This window comes from Canis lupus, chromosome 11, assembly GCF_003254725.2.
Source record: "Canis lupus dingo isolate Sandy chromosome 11, ASM325472v2, whole genome shotgun sequence".
In the NCBI taxonomy this organism is placed as follows: Eukaryota; Metazoa; Chordata; class Mammalia; order Carnivora; family Canidae; genus Canis; species Canis lupus.
The window spans coordinates 57,221,431-57,247,899 of NC_064253.1; the positions used below are offsets into that span (position 1 = coordinate 57,221,431).

At 37.9% G+C, this 26,469-nt stretch overlaps 1 protein-coding gene across 14 annotated transcripts in view; it reads left to right on the forward strand.

Moving 5' to 3' along the window:
• The window catches only part of PLPPR1 (phospholipid phosphatase related 1), a 554,792-nt gene that overhangs the window by 211,355 nt on the left and 316,968 nt on the right, over positions 1 to 26,469 (forward strand). For all 14 annotated transcript variants that reach the window (XM_049116313.1, XM_049116319.1, XM_049116317.1 and 11 more), the window contains 2 exons: positions 23,628 to 23,795; positions 25,478 to 25,602. The gene's annotated coding sequence lies outside the window, so the exon portion shown is untranslated. The remainder of the gene's footprint in view (positions 1 to 23,627; positions 23,796 to 25,477; positions 25,603 to 26,469) is intronic.

Below are 26,469 nucleotides of genomic sequence, written 5' to 3' on the forward strand. Positions count from 1 at the left end.
AGTGAGCTAGGGTAGGAGTGAGCTTAGGAGAGTTTAATAGGCCTACATGACCCAAACTGTTGGGCAACTTCAAAATAAGATGCTCTCTTTTATGCACATTCAGAATCAAACCTTATACGGCTGCATAAAATGTACTTTTAATTCCAGGCATTGTCTTATTTTCCCTGCGGTACCTATAGCACCTAGCAAAGTATCTGGCAGATAGGAGACTTTCACTAAATAATTCTTGAAAAAGTAGATGGAGGATAATTCTGTGGCCTCAAAGAAACAAATATTTTCAAAGAAGCAAACATATTCATTTTAGTCTAGGTGACTAGATTTTGTCCATTTTGTTCACATTCCAAGGCATTCCATTATTTGGCCAGATAAAAATGGGAGCAACATGTGGGCATTCAAAGGTAATAGTCATAATACAGATGTGTGGATGATGGGGCAGCAAGATCTGTCACTGCTGATGAGCAGGGCAGATCCAACTGATGTCTAGAATCCAGGGTGTCAAAATGATTCAACTTACACTTTTTGAGGGTTATGAGGGTCTTCTGTTGTCATGGGTTTAGGTATACATGATTAAGTTATACCTGAGTGACATAGAATATGTAACAATGGAGAAAGATTTGTACATGAATGGGTAAATGATCTGGGATTTTATCCCATTTCAATTCTTAAATTCCTGCTACTAGTATTTTCTCTGCCATAGGATAGAATAAAGGGAAAATCTAAAATCATAAAACCTCTTACAGGATACATATTCTTCATGTTTGAAGGCATCATTTGCAAAAATGAAATCAGGACAGCCCTGGTGGCTCAGCGGTTTAGCGCCACCTTCAGCCCAGGGCCTGATCCTGGAGACCTGGGATGGAGTCCCACATTGGGCTCCCTGTATGGAGCCTGCTTCTCCCTCTGCCTGTGTCTCTGCCTCTCTCTCTCTCTCTGTGTCTCTCAAGAATAAATAAATAAAATCTTAAAAAAAATGAAATCATAATGACTTGAATTGTAACACATGTGAGGACATACATAATATAGAATTTATAGCCTCCAGTACCTATCATTGGGGTGCTCACTGAAATTTAAAAAACCCAAATCAATTATTTACAAAAGCCAGTGGCTTAACATTCTTTCAGTCTTTCTCAATGCAATGAGATGAGTAATATGAAGACCAGCTCCTTTAGTGGAATTGTTTTGTGTCCCTTATTTCAGAAGGAAATAATCTGACAACAACAAAAGTGTATCACAGGGCATTGTCCACCTGAGTTCTCAGATAAGTACCACTTCATTTGACAGTGGACATTTGAAGTAGCCTTATAGATTCTTGGCAGGTATTGCATGCCACGAAGAAATTACTATCTATGGATTAAATTTTATTTCAACAACTATTTCAGATGCTTGTTTTTATGTAGCCATAATGCTCTCAAGTACACCAAGACAGATCCTATAATACTGTTGCTTGTTGTAGAGCTAACTTGGGTACACAACTACCTGGGGACTCCCTTTACTTGTCCAGCCCAGCTCAGCAACTGCTCTGAGCTAGTTTGGAGATTCTTAGTCTCTTGTAAACTGTAACTGAAGTAAAGTCAGTGGTGGAACTGAGGCAATAAAGCCGATTGCATTGCATCAGGACCCCTTGGGCTATGAGGAAACTGATTTGACAAGTTCCACAGGATAATGAACATGGGTATTGAATAGTCTGTCTAGCTGATTGGCCATTCTATCCTTGAATCTAATGCGCTGCCTAGCTTATGGTTGCTGCATATATTTGCAACATATATTTGTTGAGTACATGAATTCAGAGCTAAGCAAATTGGTGGTAAAGAATGAGCCAAAAAGAAGAAAAAGATTGTCCTCTACCCAAATAAGTTTGTTAAATATTAAACAAAGTTGGCAAGTTTCTTTTGCACTCTGGAGTATCTCAGATCTTTAGTATGTATTGTGAATTCTCAGGAGAAAGATTTAGCAAGGCAGTTTCCCAAGCTTTTTTTGAGTGTAAAACCCTTTGTTCTCAAAGTACTGATTAGCATCTTTCTGCAGTACTTGGACTAATGCATTTAAAAATCAGTATGATATAATAAGCAAAAAAAAAAAAAATGTGCTCTACCTGATTTATTTTGCTACTTTTAGAGGTCCTTGGGGTGGGAGTGTGTGTGCGTGTACATATGCATGCACATGCTAGGCCTTTATGACAATTGAATGCATAAATATTTGAATGAATCCACAACATCTATACTCTATTTTGATAATAATAATAATAAGTTATTCTGTCAGTTCTGAAGTAAACATAAGTCTTGATCCTTAATCTGTCAAACAGTTGCAAAAACAAGATTGTAAGATTGTATAAGCACATGGGGTGGGGTTGTTCTGGTGTGCATTTGCGTTCAAAACACCAGGGAGTGGGATCCCTGGGTGGCGCAGCGGTTTGGCGCCTGCCTTTGGCCCGGGGCGCGATCCTGGAGACCCGGGATCGAATCCCACGTCGGGCTCCCGGTGCATGGAGCCTGCTTCTCCCTCTGCCTGTGTCTCTGCCTCTCTCTCTCCCTCTCTCTGTGACTATCATGAATAAATAAAAAAAAAACAAAAAAAAACAAAAAAAAAAAACACCAGGGAGCTTGTTAATTTTTTTTTTAATTTAAATTCAGTTTGCCAACATATAGTATAATACTCAGTACTCGTGTACTCTGCTCAATGCCCATTACCCAGTTACCCCATTCCCCCTACCCTCCTCCCCTTCTGCAACCCTTTGTTTGTTTCCCAGAGTTAGGAGTCTCTCATGGTTTGTCTTCCTCTCTAATTTTTCCCCACTCAGTTTCTGTCCTTTCCCTTATGGCCCCTTTCACTATTTCTTATGTTCCACATAAGAGTGAAACCATATGATAATTGTCTTTCTCCAATTGACTCATGTCACTCAGCATTGTACCCTCCAGTTCCATCTATGTCGATGTAAATGGTAAGTATTCATCCTTTCTGATGGCTGAGTAATATTCCATTGTATATACAAACCACATCTTTATCCATTCATCTGTCAAAGGACATTGTGACTCCTTCCACACTTTGGCTATTGTGGACATTGCTACTATGAACATTGGGGTGCAGGTGTCCTGGCATTTCACTGTATCTGTATCTTTGGGGTAAATACCCAGTAGTGCCATTGCTAGGTCTTAGGGTAGCTGTATTTTTAACCTCTGTTTTTTTATTTTTATTTATTTATTTTATTTTTAACCTCTTGAGGAACCTCCACACTGTTTTCCACAGTGGCTGCACCAGGTCATATTCCCACCAACAGTGCAAGAAGATTCCCTTATCTCCTCATCCTCGCCAGCATTTGTTGTTTCCTGTCTTATTAATTTTAGCCATTCTCACTGGTGTGAGGTGGTATCTCATTGTGGTTTTGATTTGTATTTCCCCAATGGCAAGTGATGTCGAACATTTTTTCATGTGCATGTTGGCCATGTGTAGGTCGTCTTTGGAGAAATGTCTGTTCATGTCTTCTACCCATTTCATGACTGGATTATTTCCTGAGTGTTGAGTCTGATAAGTTCTTTATAAATCTTGGATACTAGCCCTTTATCTGATATGTCATTTGCAATTATCTTCTCACATTCTGTAGGTTGTCTTTTAGTTTTGTTGACTGTATCCTTTGCTGTGCAGAAGTTTTATCTTGATAAACTATTTATTCCAATAGTTCATTATTGCTTTTGTTTCCCTTGCTTTCATAGATGTGTCTTGCAAGAAGATGCTGTGGCCAAGTTCAAAAAGGTTGTCCCTGTGTTGTCCTCTAGGATTTTGATGGATTCTTGTCTCATATTTAGATCTTTCAACCATTTTGAGTTTATCTTTGTATTGGTATAAGAGAATGGTCCAGTTTCATTTTTCTGCAGGTAGCTGTCCAATTTTCCAACACTGTTCATTGAAGAGACTTTTTTTCCCATTGGATATTCTTTCCTGCTTTGTTGAAGATGAGTTGACCCTAGAGTTGAGGGTCCATTTCTGGATTCTCTGTTCTGTTCCAATGGTCTGTGTGTCTGTTTTTGTGTCAGTACCACACTGTCTTGATCACAGCTTTGTAATACAGCTTGAAATCCGGCATTGTGATGCCCCCAGCTTTGGTTTTCTTTTTCAGCATTCCTCTGGCTATTCAGAGTCTTTTCTGATTCCATAGAAATCTTAGGATTATTTGTTCCAACTCTGTGAAGAAAGTCCATGGTATTTTGTTGGGATTGTACTACATGTGTAAATTGCCCTAGGTAGTGTAGACATTTTCACAATATTTATTCTTCCAATCCATGAGCATGGAATGTTTTTCCATCTCTTCGTGTCTTCCTCAATCTCTTTCATAAGTAGTTCTGTAGTTTTTAGAGTATAGATTCTTTACCTCTTTTGTTAGCTTTATTCCTAGGTATTTTATGGTTTTCCCTGCAATTGTAAATGGGATTTATTTCTTAATTTCTTTTTCTTCAGTCTTATTGTTAGTGTGTAGAAATGCCACTGATTTCTGGGCATTGATTCTGTATCCTGCCACATTGCTGAATTGCTATATGAGTTCTAGCAATCTTGGGGTGGAGTCTTTTGGATTTTCTACATACAGTATTATGTCATCTGTGAAGAGAGAGAGTTTGCCTTCTTCTTTGCCAACTTGAATGCCTTTTATTTCTTTTTGTTGTCTGATTGCTGAGGCTAGGATTTCTAGTACTATGTTGAATAGCAGTGGTGAGAGTGGATATCCCTGTAGTGTTCCTGATCTTAGGGGAAAGGCTCTCAGTTTTTCCCCATTGAGAATGATATTCACTGTGGGCTTTCTGTAGATGGCTTCTTTGATGTTGAAGTATCTATCCCTATACTTAGAAGAGTTTTAATCAGGAATGGATGCTGTATTTTGTCAAATACTTTCTCTGCATCTATTGAGAGGATCATATTGTTCTTGTCTTTTCTTTCATTGGTGTGATCTGTCATGTTGATTGTTTTATTAATATTGAGCCACCTTTGCATCCCAGGAATAAATCCCACTTGGCCATGGTGAATACTCTTCTTAATGTATTGTTGGATCCTACTGGCTAGTATCTTGGTGAGAATTTTTGCATCCATGTTCATCAGGGATATTGGTCTGTAATTCTCCTTTTGGTGAAGTCTTTGTTTTGGGGATCAAGGTAATGCTGGCCTCATAGAATGAGTTTGGAAGTATTATTTCTATTTCTATCCTTTGAAACATCTTTAGCAGTATAGGTGTTATTTCTTCTTTAAATGTTTGGTAGAATTCCCCAGGGAAGCCATCTGGCCCTAGACTTTTGTTTCTTGGGAGGTTTTTGATGACTGCTTCAATTTCCTCCCAGGTTATTGGTCTGTTCTGGTTTTCTATTTCTTCCTGTTTCAGTTTTGGTAATTTGTAGGTTTCGAGGGATGCATCCATTTCTTCCATATTGCCTAATTTGTTGGCATGTCGTTGCTCACAATACTTTTTTAAAATCGTTTGTATTTCCTTGGTATTGGTTGTGCGCTCTCCTCTTTCATTTCTGATTTTATTAATTAGAGTGTTTTTTCTTTTTAATAAGTCTGGCTAGGAGTTTATGTTATTAATTCTTTCAAAAAAAAACCACCTCTTGGGTTTTTTTTTTTTTTTCTCTGTTCTACAGTTTCTGGTCTCTATGCATAGAATTCCTCTCTAATCTTTATTATTTCTCTTCTTCTGCTTGAATAAGGCTTTATTTGCTGTTCTTTCGCTGTTCCTTTAGGTGTAAGGTTAGCTTGTGTATTTGAGATTTTTCCAATTTCTTTGAGGGAGACTTGTATTGAGATGTGTTTCTCTCTTAGGGAAACACTTGGCTGTATCCCAAAGATTTTGAACAGTTGTGCTTTCATTTTCATTAGTTTCCATGAATCTTTTTAATTCTTCTCTAATTTCTGGGCTGATCCATTCACCTTTTAGTAGGATGCTCTTTAAGTGTTTGAGTTCCTTCCAAATTTCAACTTGTGATTGAGTTCTAGTTTTAAAGCGTTGTGGTCTAAAAATAGGCACAGAATAATCCCAATCTTTTGGCATCAGTTGAGACCTGATTTGTGACCCACTTATGTGGTCTATTCTGGAGAAAGTTTTTTTTTTTTTTAAGATTTATTATTATTTATTTATTTATGATAGAGAGAGAGAGAGAGAGAGGGGCAGAGATGCAGGCAGAGGGAGAAGCAGGCTCCATGCCGGGAGCCTGATGCGGGACTCGATCCCGGGACTCCAGGATTGCACCCTGGACCAAAGGCAGGTGCCAAACCGCTGAGCCACCCAGGGTTCCCCCTTGGAGAAAGTTTCATGTGCACTTGAGAAGAATGTGTTTTCAGTTGCATTAGGATGGAATGTTCTGTATATATCTGTGAAATCCATTTGGTCCAAGGTGTCATTCAAAGCCCTTGGTTCTTTGGTGAGCTTCTGCTGAGAAGATCTGTCCGTTGCTGAGAGTGCTGTCTTGAAATCTCCTACTATTAATATATTATTATCTGTGTGTCTCTTTACTTTGGTTATTAACTGGTTGATATATTTGGCTGTTACCATATGAGGGGTATAAATATTCATAATTGTTAGGTCTTCTTGTTGGATAGACCCTTTAAGTATGATATAGTTTCTCTCTTATTAAAGTCTTTGGTTTAAAATCTAATTTATCTGATATGAGGATTGCTACCCCTGCTTTCTTTTGAGGACCATTTGCATGGTAAATGGTTCTCCACCCTCTCATTTTTCCTTAGGCCTAAAATGAGTCTCTTGTAGACAGCATATAGATAGATGAGTCTTGCTCTTTTTATCCAGTCTGATACCCTGTGTCTTTTGACTGGATCATTTAGCCCATTCATATTCAGAGTAACTATTGAAAGATATGAATTTAGTGTCATGGTATTACCTACACAGTCCCTGTTTCTGCAGATTGTTTCTTTGGGCTCCCTCTCCGCTTACAGGGTCCTCCTTAATATTTTCTGCAGAGCTGGTTTGGTGGTCACACATTCTTTCAGTTTCTGTCTATCCTAGAAGCTCTTTATCTTTCCTTCTAATCTGAGTGACAGCCGCGCTCGATAAGGTATTCTTGGCTGCATGTTTTTCTCATTTAGTACCCTGAATATATCATGCCAGCCCTTTCTGGCCTGCCAGGTCTCTGTGGATAGGTCTTCTGTTAATCTGATATTTCTCCCCATATAAGTTAGGAATTGCTTGTCTCAAGCTGCTTTTAGGATTTTCTCTTTATCTCTGAAATTTTCAAGCTTCACTATCATATGTCAGGGTATTGATCAGTTTTTGTTGATTCTGGGTAGAGATTCCTCTCTCTTTCTTGGGTATGAATGCCTGTTTCCTTCCCCAGGTTAGGGAAGTTTTTAGCTATGATTTGCTCAAACATACTTTCTGGTCCTCTCTTTCTCCATTACCTCCAATCCCAATAAGATGAATATTATTCTTTTACAAACTATCACTTAATTCCCAGAGTCTGTCTTCATGGCTTCTTAGTTGTTTTTTTCTCTTTTCCTCAGCTTCCTTCCTTTCCATCAACTTGTCTTCTATGTCACTCTCTCTTTCTGCCTCATTAGCCCTAGCTGTCAGAGCATCTAGTTTAGACTGCATCTCAGTTAAAGTATTTTTAATTTCGGCCTGATTAGCTCTCAGTTCTGTAGTAAGAGAATCTGTGGAGTCTTTTTGCCTTTTTCAAGAGCCACCAGTAATTTTATAATTGTAATTTTGAATTGTATCTCTAACAGCCTACTTAAATACATATCCATTAGATCTGTGGCAGAGAGTATTACTTCTGGTTCTTTTGTTGTGAATTCTTCCTTCTAGTCCAGTGCAGAATGGCTGTATGAGCAAGCAGAGTCAAGAATATAAACCACAACCTAAGTAAAATACACCCTAGGCAATTCTGAAGAGGTCAAGAACCAGAAAATAAAAGAAAAAGAAAAAAAAGACTACCAAAGTGGAAAACAAATTTTTAAAAAATGGTAAAAATTTTAAAAAGTGGGGGAGGGGAAGGAAATGTAGTAGTGGGGGAGAGAAAATATAGTCTCATAGACCAACATGGTGCTCTACTTGGTTCTGAGTGTATTTTAGTCTGTATGTTAAAAGGTACTAAATTACAAAATTATAAAACAAAACAAAAAAAAACCCAAAACTTATATATCTACAAAAATTACATTGAATACATTGAAAGGAAGCCAAAAATGAAGAATATATCTATGACATGTAATTGTAAAGATATGAAAGTTAAGAAGGAAAAAAGTTAAAAAGAAAGAGTTGATAGAATATTATAGTTAAGACAGGAAAAAAGAAAGAATATTAGAAATTTTTAACCTGAAAGATAAATGAATCATAAGGAAAAAACCTCGAGTTTTATATACTATTTTCCCTCAGTCCTGGAGCTTTCCAGTGCTGCTTGGTCAGTAAACTTGCTGTTCCCCTGTTCTTCTAGCTGGTCTTCTGGGGGAGGGGCCTGCTGCACTGATTCTCAAATGTCTGTACCTGGGTAGAGATGCCTCACCCCTTGCCAGGTGGCCCAGCTCTGGGCTCTGTGTAAAGCTGTTTGCCTGGTGAGGCCTTTGTTCCCTAGAGGCCACACCTCTCCCAGGTGAAAGGAGAAAAAAAAGGGAAAATAATAGCAGTTGCCAGATCTCCAGCCCCAGAGTCAAGAGCTCCCAGCATGTATGAACTGCAGTCTCTTAGTGCACACTGGCTCAGATCCTCCTGGGGACAGGCATTGGGGGCACTGACTCGTACAATATGAAGGGCTACTGGCATGGGAGAGCTTTCAGTATCTTCTGTGCTCACTGGCTCTGTCCATCCCAGGAGGAATGGAGTATAGCCTGCTCCTGTCCACTGCTGGGCCCTGGGGCAGAGAGCGTTCAGCTGCTAGAGTACACACCTGCTCTGCCTCTCCCAGATGCTGGTGGTGGAGGGTTGCTGCATTCCAGTCCTTTACAAGGGCCTAGGATGGCATCGGTCCCCTGATCCAACTGTGGTTTGCAGTTTATGGCACAAGTTGAGCTTTCTTCTGGGCACTCCTGTTTTTCCTATGTCTCCGGGAATATTGAGACTTCACCGCCCCTCCTATGATTTTGCCCTGTTTCACCACTGAGCACTTTTCAGGCAGGGAAGCAGGAGCAGATTTCTAAAGGATCCAATTGTACACCCTTATGCTGTACTGCCTTCCTGCAGTGGCTTACAAAGGTTCCTCCCCCGGATGTTTATCTTCTGATATGTTTGTCCCCTCTGTTTCTCTTCTCTGCACTCCCTCCTTTTAAGAAGCAATCACTTTTCTCTCTGTAGTGTTCCAGCTGTTCTTTCCTTACATCTCAGGTTGAATTGATAGGTGTTCATCATAGTCTGAAAATTATTAGCTAATCTTGGGGAACCAGATGAAATGAAGACCCTTACTCTTCCACCATCTTGCCTCCTCTCTGAGCTTGTTAATTGTTAAAAAAAGATTACTGAGACTCATCTCCTCTCCAGAGTTTCTGGAGGCAGATATAGGAAAGCTTAGGTATCTGCATTTAAAACTATCCCAAGTGATTCCAAAGCAATTAGGTCAATGGATAACAGTCTGAGTAATACTCATATAAACAATATCACAATATATCATGATAGTGGTCAAGTGTGTCCAGTTTTTCCAATCAGAGTTTTTCTCTCTTGCCAGTTCATATCTTTTAGGCATTTTACATTTTATATCTCCTCCAGTTTTAGAACAGATTGTAGCCTTCCTGTATTATGATATAGAGATTTATGTCCTGTAAGGACATTGGGAACCTCTGTATAGAAAGAAGTAAGGAAATTCTAACTCAGACTTTGCTGAGTTACCCATTTTTACTAGTTACATTTATGGGTGAGATCTTCTTATATCAGCAAGCATTGATCTTGTATATTGAGTTGGAAGCTGGAGGAATGGTGAGGATGGGAGGGATGCCATCCAAACAAGGGAGATTGGGTAAATCCCTTTGAGACTGGATTCCCTCACATCTGTCAAGCTAAGAATGGGCAGACTGATAGGATGGGGAAGTTGATGACCAGTGTCAGGCTCTGGATTGAAGGTATTTTGACTCTACCACTTAATAGCTCTGGGACCTCAGCATGTTACTTAACTTTTCTGAGCATTGATTTTTTTCTTTTCATTTGTTAAATGAGAATGACAGTAGTATGTATCCTACAGGGTTATTTTTGAGGTTAAAATGAGATGATTTCTATAAAGAATATGCCTGGTACCTGGCATTTAGTAAGCAATTAATATTAGCAATTATTATCTTGAGTGACAGTGGCATTGAGTGCCTCTGTTATAGTATTTGCCATCTAATTAAATCTAGTGATATTGATGATATTACCCTTAAAAATAAAACAAAATAAGAACTATGTGGTCTTACATGGAGTAGGCTTTGGAGCTCAGTGAATTTGGGATTGAACGTTAGCTCCATTTGTAAACCGTGTGAGTTTGGGCAAGTTATTTAACCCATGTGAACCCATCTCCTTACCTATAGGATAGAGTACCTAGGGATAAATGATGACTGTCATCATTGTCTTTAACTTAGAGTTGCTCAAGCAGTTGGCAATTGATTGTCTTTGTGGGATCAATTTAAGTTCCTGCATTTTTCTAAACCTCACTTCATTATGTTGAGTTCATTGAAAATATTCTCTGACTTTCCAACAACAATGAGAGAACACCCAGAGCCCAGGCCCATTTGGAGTTCCAATATCCATTCCAATCAGGGAATGAGTGAGAATAGGAGGCAACCATGAGGTGTGATGTGAAGAGAAACCAGGTTCTAAATCCTAGGAAAGGATGAGTTCAGGTAGGAAAAGAAACCAAAGTATAAGATAGAATTTGGAGTGAGGAGAGAAAGCAATGTCTGAAGCAAAGAAAGATTTGGAAACAGGGCAGAGGCAGGGCAGATTGAATGTGTCTCAGGGGCAATGTCTGGAAATATTTTTCAGGCAACTCTCTAGAATGAGAGGAGCCTTTCAGGAAAGTGCTAGATGAAGCCCTTGTTGGTGGAGAAACTGTTAAGAGAACCATGGTATTTTGGACAGTGCCAAGTAGTATAAAAATGATCATTATTCTTACTTTCCATATTATACTTGAGACAAGGGCCTGTGTCTAATTCAATTCTGAGTTTCTGGATATCTAGAATTCACATAGTAAATGCTTAATATGAGCATTGTCTACTTCTTGATTCTGATGGTGGGATGCACTGGGTCCTCTAGATTGTAGCGACAACTGAGAGTGTGTGTGTCTCTAGAATAGAAAGAACTCTTACCATGAAAGTTGCCACAGTAGAGATGGTCAAAGTCACTTAATAGTAAATTCCAACTTAGAAGGGATCTCATCTTGCTTTTTTTCCTTCTGTCTTATATTTTTAGGTCTTCTCTATTTTAGAGTGACATCACCATCATCCTAAAACCACTAAGCATAGAACTTATCATTTGCTGAATTTCTGTAGTAGTTTGTCCTCAACTTTAGTTCTGCTTTTCTTTGCCGTTTACTGTAATAAAAATTTCAAAATAATGGCAGTTATCACTTACCACGTATTTACTCTGTTCCAGACATGGTGTTAAGTAGGACATACATATTTTTTTCACCATTACAATCACCTCTCCTAGGATCGTTTTAAATGTAAGTAATTCCTTTTTATTTATTTATTTATTTATTCATTCATTCATTTATTTATTTATTATTTATTATTTATTATTTTTTTAATGTAAGTAATTCCTATTTGCAATTACAAAGAGATTAAATCCTTGTTTCTGATTTGGGAATTGTAATTTTTTTCAGTATCTTTTTTTTACTACATTTTAGTGATGTTTGCTGAAGTCTCCTAAAAATGCTGCAGTCAGTTCTAAAAGTCTTTGGTGGTATTTGTCATCTAAAATTTTTCTTCTGATTTTCTCAAGGAGCAGGCTGTCTCTCTGGAGATTGTTCCATTTTAGCTTCTACTGTTTTTCATCCCTTTAATATTATTGGTATAATTTGTTTCTCATTTAAAGTTACAATGGAAGGAAAAAAATCATGACAATTTTCAGGACACTCAAACTTCTTTATCCAAACAAATTATTTTGTCTTTACATAAATGCCAACTTTCATCTGTAGTTATTAGATAAGAATAGTAATAGTTCTGAGTAAATATAAAACTATTTGAACTTCCACGAACTTGATTGAATTAAAAATTTTATTTGAATTTTGTGTCAGGGAATTCAAGTTTGTACCAGTATTGCCACTGTCCTCGGAAGCATGGCTGAGTGCAGGGCTCTGGACCTTCCATTCCTTTTCTGCTACTACTGCAAAAATCTTAGCATTTAATATTTACAAGATGCTTAAAAGCCACAAAATACCACGTAATAATGAAGACTTTATTAGGAGACTTGCTTTATGAATAAAGGAGGAAGAGCTACACCTTCTTGAGATCTCTGATTCTTCAGATTCAGAGGCAGTAGACATTGCACCAGGTCTAGTGTGTCCAGTTCTAGTGTGTCAACTAGTGTGTCCAGTTCATGTACTGGCAGAGGGAGCAGGTGACCAGTGACCTCTGTCAAGTTATCTTCAAACATTGAAATACAGTTCTAGTGTGTCAACTAGTGTGTCCAGTTCACGTACTGGCAGAGGGAGCAGGTGACCAGTGACCTCTGTCAAGTTATCTTCAAACATTGAAATACAGAAGTTACAACTCTGCCTCCAGATCTCAGCTGTATTTAGGATGCATTGTGACTGTTAACACAAATAAGCCTGTTACTCTTCAGTGCAGCAGCATTTGTGCAGCTGAGCTGCAAAAACACATGAGGTGACTGACCTTCCAGTAAACTTCAGTGATGCTTTTTTCCAGTTTTAGACAGACTCCACTGATTCTACCTTCTCCCAAGATGGATGAACACCTCTGGTTCCCTTTCAACAGGTAATACTCAATGTCCTAGAAAAGGGATCTGTATGTTATTATATATATCCATACCTCTAAATATGTAGTATATGTGTAAACACATTGAAAAAGGTCTGGAATTATATCCTAGAATCTTAAAAGTGGCAGCATATATACATATAAAACCACACTCATATTATCTTTGAATAATTGAACCATAAGATGCATGTATTTTTGAATGCTCTGCAAGAGAGATTCTGTATGCTTAACTAGCACTTACTCTGGAAAGAATGTAAACCCTATAAATCCTACAAATCTGTGTTGCCTCACACAATCCCAAATGCCCAGTTCTTCAACCTTCCAACATTCTTCCATGGAAAAGGGGAAGTAAAGGTAATAAAACTTTGAGCTGAGAACAGCAGGTTTAAGGTACCCTTCTTTAAGAACTGGCCATTGGGAATTAAAGTCTGAGTAAATGATTCATCCAGTAAGAAACTCTTCTGGCTCATTTTCTGCCCAAGGCACAGGGACCGTATAGTGGTGGTAGAGTTGCTATGGAGGTGTGTAAATGTACTGCAGGGTTGTTGGGAAAAGCCTAAGCCAGGACCCTGTTATGGATTAGGTGCTCTGGGCATAGCACTTGGATTCACAGTATATGGCATTCCAAAAGCTGTAAGCATGGAATCACAAATACAGAAAAAATACCAAAGTACAGGAAATGAGATAGAAACTCCAATTATTAACACCAAAAGAAACTTTTTACAGGTTGTTTAAAGATACATAGTAAATCAGCTATATCACAATGAAACCACATAGCTTGGGACAAAAAAGTATGGGGACTTTTCATGTACACATTTACAAATCTTTTGAATTTTGAATTATGTGAATATATTATCTACATTAAAATAAAAATAAAAAATTTTAAAACTTTTCAATATCTTTTCTGCCAATTATTTTACACTCCCCCTGCTGAACAGTTAGTTAATGTGTGATGTGATGTGGGGTGGGGCCTTCAAAACCCAGTGTCAGTAGCAGAGCAAATGTTTTATAATGGGCCTGTTATTCTACTGAACTTTTGAGGGAAGCCCCATACAGATTTGATTCAAGAAATATAAAAGATTAAAAAACCCAATAAGAAGAAGGAAAATTATGATATATTGTCCAAGAATTCTCTCCTAAAATAGCTCAGGGTCTAGATTTTTTTTACACCTGAGGTTTAGCCAACCTTTTAAATGAGTTATTTCTATGCTAAACTGTTCCTGTTCATGAAAAAAGTTGTACTTTAATCCATTTTAAAGAATAACTCTGACATCAAAACCTGATAAAGGCAGCATAAAAAAAGAAAAATACCTGCCAATTTTCCCTTTTCTTTGAACGGCAGCAGTTTTTCATAGTTTCACTGTCCTAGTCTATACTTGCCCGCTACTGGAAATGAAATTCAGAAGGGCCTATCAGGGATGCTGTGTGTTCTTGTCTAAAGATTTTATAGACAAAACAAATGCAGAGAGGAAGGAAGGGTGAAGAGGGAAGAAAATAGATTATCAGCTCAAGCCAAAGATTAGACTTCCTATTATTTATTTTTGTTACAAACTAGATCCCCATAGAATTCTTCACACATGCATGCACACATGCATATATGCACACAATGCACACACACACATGCATGTACACATACACAGACAGTACACACACACACACACACATCAACACTACACACAAACCCACTTCTCTATTGGTTTCATATGTTTCTACCTGTATATATCTCTGTAGTGGTCTTCAGTATTATTGTGCACATTGCTGCCAGTCCACAAAATGGCTCAGGTAGTCCATTTCCCATCAATTTCTCAGCCTCCCCTTGTCTTCAGACTCTTAATCTCCAAGCTGGGAGCTTCTCTCATTTGCTTTCCAGGTAAGCTATTCTTTCTCAGGAACACATCTCTCATTTTCAATGGGTTCCATTAATCTGGTCCAGTTAGTATGCTTCTTCCAGGCACCTATTCCCAATTTTTCATGTGTGGATCCTATTTGTACGTTTTGTTGGTCATTTTCTTGGGAATTTGGGGGGAAAGGCAGCCCTTAACATCATCTAGTCTGGAAGTTTCTTTACAGCACTTTATCAAATAATGCATCTGTACATTTAACTAAAACTGATTTTTGATTCTTTGAGGAGTCCCTCTTACCACAAAATGAGAAAATGAGGGCACGCTTTTGTTTTCGTAGTACGTTTTATTGTGAGGGCAATTTGTTGATTTTACTTTGAGTGTAATTTCCTTCTTACAGATTTAGAAATAAAGAAAAAATATATTTCCTCTATTTCTCCTTCACATTGCCTCAAGTAATGCTCTTATTACTTATATTTGTCTTTCTCTTGCTTTCTATGCAGAACAATTAACTGTGTACAATTATTCTTGCTCTTATATAAAGAATTAGCAATGGTTCTCATGCATCTTTGGAATTCCATTTCTTATCTTTTATACCACATTACTCTCTCATAACCAGTTCTAGCTGCAAATCTATTATGAATTATTTTATGGGCAATTTATTCTTTTCTTTCCAAACTCTGTTTTTTTTTTTTTTCCTGTTACCACTACGTGACAAGTGTTTCAATTTATAATTTTCTAGGAATTCCTTTAATGTCCAAAGCATCTGATAAAATACACATGGGATCACAAGCTTCCATTTGCTTCAGTACATTTTCAATTATAGATAGTGGAGTGCTTAGACCTCCTGAGCTCCCAGAACATATATAATCTCCCATAACTACTGCAGATCTCCAGCTGCTTCTATCATCGCTCAAACTGGGGGTCTCAGGTGGATCAGTGTGCAAGATAGTCCACGTGGGATTTTAAACTGTGTTTGTTTAGAATTACAGATTGATGCTTGCCACCACTGCCTCTCAAACACATTCAAAAGGAATAATAAAAGCTCTAGCAGCCTGGTTTATTTTCCCTTCCACCCCAATGTAACTACTGGAGAGGAAACATCATGGTGAAGTGAAATATTACAAACTCTGAGTCAACAGATCTGGATGGAATACAATTTTGCTACTTACTGCATGCATGACTTTGGACTAGGCACTTAACTATTCTGAGTCCCAGTAAAATGAGGTTTATATTAGGAGCTACTTCAGAGCCAGGACTATTGTGAACATTGATATGATAATGAAGGAGCCAATAAATGAGTTTTTGAAATAGAGTGAAGTGTCACAATGCTCAGACATGTGTCAAAGCTTACAAGGTCTATAGGCCCAGATTTTAAAGTCTAGTGGTAAGGGCTGGCCCTAACCTCCCTTCCCCACATCCCCACTCCCATCAGTGTCACTTACCTCTACCAGCAATTCCCTGGCTCACTCTTTTTTTTTTTTTTTTAATTTTGTTTATTTATTCATGAGAGACACAGAAGCAGAGGGAGAAGCAAGCTCCTTGAGGCAGCCCAATGTGGGACTCGATCTAGGGACTCTGGGACCATGCCCTGAGCCGAAGGCAGACGCTCAACCACTTAGCCATGCAAGTGTCCCCTGGCTCACTCTTAAGGGCAGGTTTCTTCTGAAACAGACAACACGTTGGAGTGCCTCAGCTGAGGCCAGCAGTGACCTCACCCTCAGCACTGTTTTGCTTGGGGCATGTTGATTTTCAAGTGTGAAGAGTCCAGTGGGCAGTTAGATTTAGAAACAAGGAGCTCAGTAAGCTTAAAAATCAATAGGGAAGACTTGAACCAAAGAAATAATCTCAAATAGAGAAGAAGCCTTCTGTATTAGTAGGCCTATTATAGCATTCTTCACAAAAGATGAAAAAAATTAGAGGCCACCCAAACATTAGTAATAAAGGATTAGTTAAGTACACTGAAAAAATAATCACTTGACAGGATATTATACAATTTCAATGGTTATATTTATGTATACTTTAGGTAATTCAGAAAATATCTAGATTGTAATGCTTAACAAAAAGCCAAATGAAAAACTCAATATACAATTCGATCTTGGTTATATAAAACAATTTTGTAAAAAAAAAAAATTTCAGATGAAACCACCAGCATGTTAACAGTAATTGTCCCTGGGTTGTGAGATTAAGGTGATTTCAATTTTCTGAATAATTTTCTATATTTCAGATCTCCAGTCATGGCCATATTTTGTAAGCGGAAAGGGTAGCTTTTGCTAGAAGACTGACTGGGGTTTTGTGAGGGGTTTTAAAACACTGCATTATCTTGGAGAGTTTACCATGGCCCAGGGTCAGCCCTCAGGCTGTCACCTTCCGGTGTTATCAGAAGGTCACTTGCCTAGCCTGTAATCAGAGCAAATGAAGGTGGTTAGTCTTGAGAGATATTTTATCATGGCCAAGGGGAAACATAATAAATCATCTCTGCCCACAGCAGAAATCACCTCTCCAATGATGGGAAAACTTGCACCCCTCTGCCTGAACAGTGCTGAATGAAACAGTCAGCTTCTGGCTCTGCCTTTTCTTTTCCATGCATTATGCTGACGCTCCTCTTTGCATGTAATTAATTAGGTTTCTGCTTACCAAATAGTATCACAATCCAGTCTGCTTCCCTGAGTGTACTTCTAAGTCATATCTGTTTCTCTCACAGGCATTTCTGGTTCACTTCTGTCATTGACCAATCATACCCATTGTGTTCAAATTTTATTTCTAAAATCTTAAAAAAAAATACTTTAATATCATCCTAATGTACTGGTAATGACATATGCTTATTTTCACAATGGGACAATGACTTTTGAAAAGGTACAGAGACTGGTTTGTTTTATAAACACACGCATGAATGAATGTGCTTAGTTGTGTGGGTGTGTGTTTTTTAAGTAATCATGCTGGAGGCAATCCTCTGGCTATTGCCAAAAACATTCTTGATTTTGTCATTTTAGTTTGATCATCTGCCTTATTGTTCTAACTCAAAATGATTTTTGGCTGTTTCCAAATCACTAATCGATCCTCAGAGGGCATAGAAGCTATCTTTAAAAATCTACAACAGGCTCTGGAGTCGAGATCCATAGAGGAGATGCAGAGATTACTTACACTGGGTCATGACAGTTTTCATGGAACAAGTGGCTACTGGAAGAGTAAGACAACCAGGATACATGAGCCCCTGAATGTCAGCTAAAATATCAGTTGGTAACTTTTTTTTTTTTAAAGGTTTTTATTTATTCATAGAGACACAGAGAGAAAGGCACAGACACACACAGGCAGAGGGAGAAGCAAGCTCCATGCAGAGAGCCCAATGTGGGACTCGATCCTGGGTCTCCAGGATCACACCCTGGGCTGCAGGCGGCGCTAAACCACTGCGCCACTGGGGCTGCCCCAGTTGGTAACTTGGTAGCACATCTCATCATCACTCAAACCTTGACATAACCACAGCTGTAGGGGACACTTTAAGTCACTGACTCTTGGGTTGCCTTCTAGTGCACAGTGAATAAAACTGTTTTATGGCCTGTAAGAAGGTCTTCATCATCTTTAATTTCATAATTCCAAGAAACAGATAAGAGAAAGAAGGCCAGGAATTGATGGGTACCGTTTGATGGATACTTAACCATATTTCAGATAAGACATGATAAGATATATATTTATCAAATATATAATATTTAATTTTCATAGCAGTCATCATAAATATATTAATATCCTTATTTTACAGAAGATGAACCTAAGGTTATAGAGATACATAGTTTGCCATTTTTTTTTTTTTTTAGTAAATGATGCTAGAATTTGAATCCATTTTTCCACAGCTCAAGCTTGCTCTGTGACCACATAAAGTGGTATTCTCACAAGTTTCATTTTTTTTTAAAGATTTTATTTATTTATTCATGAGAGACAGTACAGAGAGAAAGAGAGAGAGAGAGAGAGAGAGGCAGAGACAGGCAGAGGGAGAAGCAGGCTCCATGCAGGAAGCCCGACATGGGACTCAATCTCGGTCCCCAGGATCAGGCCCTGGGCTGAAGGCGGCGCTAAACTGCTGTGGGTGGGCTGCCCACAGGTTTCATTCTTGACTTTTGGGGAAAGGCTTTTTATTTTCCCTTTTGGGAGTCTGGGAATTCATGCATCACACAAAGGAAATTTTATCAGCATAAAATTGGTCCTTTTGATTCTATAGGAGAGGGGAGTAGGCAGTGTAAAGGGTGTTTCAGGTCTGTAGTACCCGGGAGATAGTCCAGTGTTAATAGGGTGACCTTTGGACAGCCCCATGTCGGGCTCCCTGTGTAGAGCCTGCTTCTCCCTCTGCCTGTGTCTCTGCCTCTCTCTCTCTCTCTGTGTCCCTCATGAATAAATAAATAAAATCTTAAAAAATAAAATAGAGTGACCTTTATGAGATGCTTGGGGAAGCATTATACTTTTCTCAAATGCAGATGTCTACTTGACACTTAGAAAGAGTGCAAACAATAATAATAATAATAGCTTACATGTACTGAGGCTTTTCTCTGCAGTAGGTCATGAGCTTAGAACTGACAATAGTGGCTAAATGTGAGCTTTCAGCAAAAAATATGCCTTCCCAAGGGACAAATCATTAAATGTCTCTCTTGGGTAAACTAAGAGGAATATTTAATTATGGAAAATAGCACTATAAAGTAAATATTACATATATATTTTACATAAATATATTTATATATAATGGGAGACTGGGGGCATATGCATGTCTCAAGACAACATTAAGGAATCAGTAACAGCTTCTCCAGGAACATTTGACTGCCTTTCTTAGCTATTGTGTTCAGAAAAGTGGATGAGAGCTGTTAGAAAGAGTATAAGTTATACAGATTCTGTCCACTTGTAGCAATAACTATAAGGGATCTGGCAATAATAAGTGCAGATTGCATGAAAATCTAAATTATTATGATTAGAAATTGATGCAGAAATTTGGCTATGAATGCGAAAATTTCTTTTTTTGTGGGTTCTTTTCCTTTTGTGAACTAAAGATAGTGTTTCCCTAAAGCATCCTGGCTCACACCCATTCCTCTCATTGGTTTGCAGTGTGTAGCACTAATACATATATACATGTGTATGTGAACCATATAAACTAGAGGTGGCTCTTTCTCAGGTAAATAGTAATGGGTTTTCATGGTTTTGTCATTCTAAATTTAGCAGTGAAGGATTCTCTAATTTTAACAAGTGTGTTCACTCCCATAAAGGCTTCCTTGTGTTTTCTGGGGTGTAATTCTTCTACACAGTCAATGACATTTTCTTTTTTCTGTGGACCTGATGCTGCATTCTTTCCTCAGGCAAGCATCTTATTGATCGTCCTCAGGGTTTGTCCAAATTAGACCCAGAGAGTGTGAAATTGATGAATTCACAGTTCTTGTGTCTCACTGTGACTCCATTTGGTCCTCTTTAGAGTCTGGATTTAAGAGAACCTATGATTTAGTGTAAACCATACTAGTGAGAAAAAATTTACTATACACATTGTCAAGGGTCATGTTAGTTTTAATAAAAATAAAGAACAGTGGTTTTCCAAATTAGTTTTATAGTAACTTCGATGACATATTTTTATAATTCCATAGATTGTACAAAATACTTTGTGCATACATTATATCATTTAACCATATGAGTTAGGTATTAATGTGCACATTTTGCTAGTGAAAAAATTTTAACTCAGGAAAGTTATAATTTATGTGTGATCACAGAACCATTAAGAGGCAGAGCCATTAAGTAGACCTGGATCATACATCCCCAAATCCTGTGCTCTTTCCTGAAGATTACACCAGGTTTTCTGCAAAATGACTTTAAAGTCAAATAGACCTGCTGATTTTGTATGGAACATTTTGAATTAGGTAGTAATATAATAAATTAGTAATTGCAATTATGTATTGCCAAGGAAAGAAAAAAGTTACTTTGGTTAATATTCTGTAAGATTAACCATTGTTATGTATAGGTCCCTAAAGGAACATCTACCATCAGGCTTTGGGGAGAGAAAATAAGTAGCCTAGGCCTTCAAGAAGACAGCAAGGTTTTTAACCTCATAGACTGCTTATTAGAAATTTCTGGTTGGCTTCTGTGACTACAGCTGAATGGGTGGTTATAGAGCCAACAAAAAGAAGTTATTTTGACCCCCACCGCCCCCCCCCATGTTTATATTTATTGAATGCCAACTATGTACCAGGTTTTGTGCTTGCTGCTGGAAATATAGTTATGAAGAGAACCATGTCCTCACATGGTGGAGAGTGGATACTCCAAGGTCTTTTCCTCTTCCTGTAAAGTCATTAATCTCATCATGGGGGTTCTATGTGCATGATCTCAACTAAAGCCTAATTACCTCCCAAAGGCCCCACCTCCTAATACCATCACACTGAGTGCCAAGACTCCAACATATGAATGGGGGGGGGGGGATTTCTGTATATTGATAATGAGCAAAGAAGATTATCTGGACCATTTTTGTTTTAAAATTCAAGACACACATGCTTCTGGATACCAGCATGGGGAAATAGTTTGATAAAAGGGGTAGAGCTTTTTGAACAAAATATATTTATTAAGCACAACTGGGATAGGTTGCTTTGTGCAAGAGGCTACTCTTAGCTGTCTTGATCTATACGAATATTTTCCCATGTAACCAGCAGACTGCATTCTAATAATTTGAAAAAAAATCACTGGTTAGCCGTAAACATGCATGAAACTTAAAATTTAACAGATTTGAATCATTATATTTTTAAAGTGACTTTATATCTCATAGTTGGGTGAAAAAAATAGTTGTTCAAGGTAAATAGATAAATGAAATAGAATAGAGAACCCAGAAATAGACACACATAAATATAGCTGACTGATCTTTGACAAAGGAACAAAGGAAATACAATGGAGCAAAAATAGTCTTTTCAACAAATAATGCTATAACATCCACACATACAAAAATGAATCTAGACTCAGACCTTGTGTCCTTCACAGAAACTAACTCAAAATGGATCACAGAACTAAACTTAAAATGCAAAAGTATAAAATGCCTAGAAGATAGGAGAAAACCTAGATGACCTGGGGTTTGGAAATGACTTTTAGATACAACACCAAAGCTTGATCCATGAAAGAATGAATTGATAAATAAGCTAGACTTCATTAAAATTGAAAACTTCTGCTCTGTGAAAGATAATGTCAAGAGATGGACAAGACAAGCTACACTCTGGGAGAAAATATTTGCAAAAGATGCATTTAATAAAGAATTATTATCCAAAATATACAAAGAACTCTTCAAACTCCATAATAACATATGACTCTTAATAACTCCATAAAACAATCCTTCAAATGGGCCAAAGACCTTAACAGACACCTCACCAAAGAAGATATGCAGAAGGCAGTAAGCATATGAAAAGATGCTTCACATTATTTGTCATCAAGGTAATGCAAACTAAAACAAGATACTACTGCATACCCATAAAAATGGCCAAAATCTGGAACACTGACATTACTAAATGCTGGTGAAAATGTGGAGCAACAGATATTCTCACTGATTGCTGGTGAGAATGGAAGGTTGTATAGGCACTTTGGAAGAGTTTGGTGGTTTCTTAAAAAACTGAAACATACTCTGACCATACAATCTAGTAATCCTATTCCTTGGTATTTATCCAAAGGAGTTGAAAATGTATGCCCATACAAAAACCTGAACATGGATGTTTATAGAAACTTTATTCATGATTGCCAATACTTGGAAGCAACCAAGGTGCCCTTCACTAGGTGAATGGATTAACAAACTGTTACATCTAGACAATGGAATACTATCAGGTGCCCCCCCCCCAAAAAAAAGGAACTATCATGCCCTGGAAAGACATAGAGGAATCTTAAATACATATTACTAAGTAAAAGAGGTAAAGAAGTAAAAGTAAAGTAAAAGAAGCCAATCTAAAAAGGCTGTACAATGTATTATTCCAACTATATGACATGCTGGAAAAGGCAAAACTGTGGAGATGGTAAAAAAAAAAAAAAAAATCACTGCTTGCCAGGGATTGGGGGCTGGGGAGGGATAATATGTAGAGCACAGAGGATTTTTAGAGGATTCTATATGATACTGTAAGGATGGATCTGTGTCATCATAAATTTGTTTAAACCCATAGAATGTAAACAGCAAGAGTGAACCCTAAGGTAAACTATGGATTTGGGTGATTATGATGTGTCAATATTGGTTCATGAGTTGTAACAAGTAAACCATTCTGGTTGGGTATATTGATAATGGGGGAGGCTATGCAAATATGCAGGCAGGTGTATATGGGAAATCTCTGTATATTCCTCTTAATTTTGCTTTGAACCTAAAACTGCTCTAAAAAACAAAGTCTTAAAAAAAACTCATTACAGGCTTATTCCAACTCTCATCCCCATGTTCTGGTTTTCTGCTTCTCATCACTCTCAGTCACTATTTTTACTATGATGATAAAATTATTACTTTTTCTTAAAATATTCCATAAGATGTTACTCTATATTATAGCACAGCTAAAAATATATTCTTCAGATGTCTCATGGCTAGTACATACGATTTTCTTACATCAACTTTGCCGTGTAAAATGGTGAGAATGTCCTGAAATTTTCGCATGTGATTAGATATTTACCCCCATGGATTCTTCTAAAGTCATAGAACAATGTAGCACAGTCATTCTCAAATATGATCTGGTATCACACACAAATATACTGCTTTATGTGACACATTGTGTTCTCGAGGATTTGGTCAACAGTGCATTAGATCAATAATAACTGTGTTTATCATGTCAAGATACTATTTCAAGTATGTGAAGTATGTAAGTGACTTGCATATGCTAACCCATTTAGTTCTCAGGATGACCTTATAGGGAAGAGACTCTTACAGTTCTTTTCCTCTCTATTTTAAAGATGAATAAATGGAGGCACAGAGAAATTAAGTAAATGTTCCAGGATCAAACATCTGCCACAAGGAGTGCTCATAATGTTGAACTGAGGTAGTCTAGAACCTGCCTGAGTGGGGGCTTACTCTGCACAGTGACCTGCAGCCCGGGATTCAGTTGGTGACAGTCACTGGAGGTGGGTGGGCATCTGTGTTGTCATCCAGCTTTGTAGTGATGCTGATGTATGTATCTGAGTCAAATAAACTAGAGTTTGGATTCTGACTCCCATATTTACTGGCTGTATGAAGTTGGGCAAATTATTTAATCTTTCTGAATCTCAATTTCCTTTACAAATAAAAAGGAAGAGATATTTACTTTAGAGTTATTGGTGAATTAAATGAGTTATCATATGTGAAGCGCTAGTACGGAATACATTTTTAGTCAAGAGAAGGCATTGTTATTATTCTGGAGAGTTCACCAGACCTTTTTATGCATTCTTTGGCAGGGATAGGGCAGTTTTTATATCTATAGCTTTTTGTTTGGGGCCTACTTGCAAATTATGCTTTCTCAATAATTCAAGAAGAAATACATGTATAGTCCCTGTTTTGTTATGACTTCCAAGAAGCACTTTGACATATTTCAGAAGAGCTCTTGAAATAGTATTTCACAGAAATATATTGCTTAATGTGACACATTGTATAATAGAGGAAATGGCTCAATGCCAGTGAGTGTCCTGGCTCTCTCTTGGTCCCTTGATGAACAGGAAGCAGCCACTTAATCTATGGACAAGTCCTTGGGCATAAGAGATGAAAATCTGAACAAATCTGTGTTTATCATGTCAAGACCCCTTGTTTGGGCCTGCCACCTGTTAGGAAAGACTCCAGGGAGCACTGACTGATGGAAGGAGATAATATATTAGAATATGCCAGTGCCCTTTTGCTCTCCACACCATCTTTCCCAGTTCAGCTAAAGACATTCATTACTTTAAGAATGATTGGATTATTATAAAAGAGAAACTTAATTTTTATCTTCCAAATTTGGCAGCCCAATTCAGAGAAACACTTGTAAAAGACAAATCCTCTGATGTGCAGGATCCAGGCTGTTTCAGAGCAGCCCATTAAGTTAATCGATACACAATAGAAATTAAGAGGATGGACAACTAGTCAGAAGTCCCCAATCTGGGATTGAGGAAACCCAGACAATGACGAGAGAAAGGACCCAGGGGAGGAGACCAATGGGCTCTGTGCTTGCAGAGTCTTTGTTGTAGGAGAAGGTCTGATGGAATGCCCAGTCTCTGCTGAAATGAGCACCTTCCAAGGCCAGAACCAGGAAGTTGCAGGGTATTGGCCTAACTAGCAGGCTGTCCATCACAATTTGAGTGGTGGCTACTGCTGAGGCCTCAGCAGGAGGAATGCCATCTGTGCCTTGACACTTCACTTGGCCCATCTAAAGTAACTTGTGTGGCTAATTTTCTACTCTGACAGCACAAAAGACTCATAGTCCCTATGAACAAAAATGTAGGGTCTTGGATTTATCATTGGGAGTGTTGTGCAATGTAAGGCTATCCCAACATTTGGACCTAAGCCGCTGAACAGAAATAGCTTTATTTTTCCCCAGTTGGGAAAATAGCCAAACATACTGCAAGTTTTTGAATGTACAAATTATAACCATCATGCTATGTGAAGAGCAAACATAATGTACTTTGTAAGAATGAGTTATGTCTCTTTTTCACAGTAAAGTTAGTCATCTTGTTAGCTTATAAGTAAACAGTGGGAAAATTGTTGAATGGTAGAGACTGTTGAATAAGATGCAGCTGACTCTAAATTGGGAGGAAAAGCAAAGGTAATAAAGGGCACATTATTTGGTTTTCTACTGCAGGAATCATTTTGTGACAGATGCTGCTTACAAGGAGATCATCCTTCCTATTTAACTTGTGGGAGATCATTTAGAAGGTTTGCTGGACTTGGCTATATTAGTCCTTCAGCTCTCAAGTGCTTTCACAGGTATTGTTCCATTTATTCCTTTTTATATCCTCATGAAGAAGAAAGCAGATATTTGTAAATCCTACTTTAGAAAGACTAAAGAATATTTGTAAGACAAGGGAACTGAGGAACTAAATGACCTTGGCAAAAGCTATGTCCACAGATTCCTTTTGACACCAAAAGGGTGATATTAAAATCATTTGATAAATGCACATATGAAGAATTAGATTGTTCTGAAATGAATTGTTTCCAAGTTCTTTGGGAATGTTGCTGAATCTGAATTTCCCCAGGAAATCAAATATACTATTCCCATGCAATTTAGGGACCTTGGAAGGAGGGCAGCAGCTTGGATTTTATCATAAAATTATTAGTTACTCATTTTTCTTGAAGGGGACTTCAGTTGGAATTTGAAGGGTTCTTATACCCAAGTCAAAGCTATCATGGTAAATAATTTCTCCCAACACTTCCAAGCAATAGTCACTGCTTCAGTCCTTTCTGTCTGTAGAACTTTTTATCATCACCTTCCTTGGCATAGATACGTAGGATTTAAGTAACTTTATAGTTGTCTAATTTGCTGATACTGGATACTTGGAAGGGTCTTAGCACCAAAAGGCAATGAAAGCCAGGATCTATCTGGAGACCTTTATATGCTCTCTGTCATGTAATGAACGAAGAGGATAGGACACTGATCAGAACAAATATTTCTGATTTGGGAGTGAAGATTGCATTAGTAGACATCTTCCACCGGTAATAGCCTCAATGTTTGTCATAAGTTGTATTTACAGTGATATGGGTGGAGGTGAGTGGCAGACTAAAAAGGGTTTTAATGGATGACGTGGCTTTTGTGACACATATAATCCTAAATAAAAAAGGTATCCTTTGAGTCGC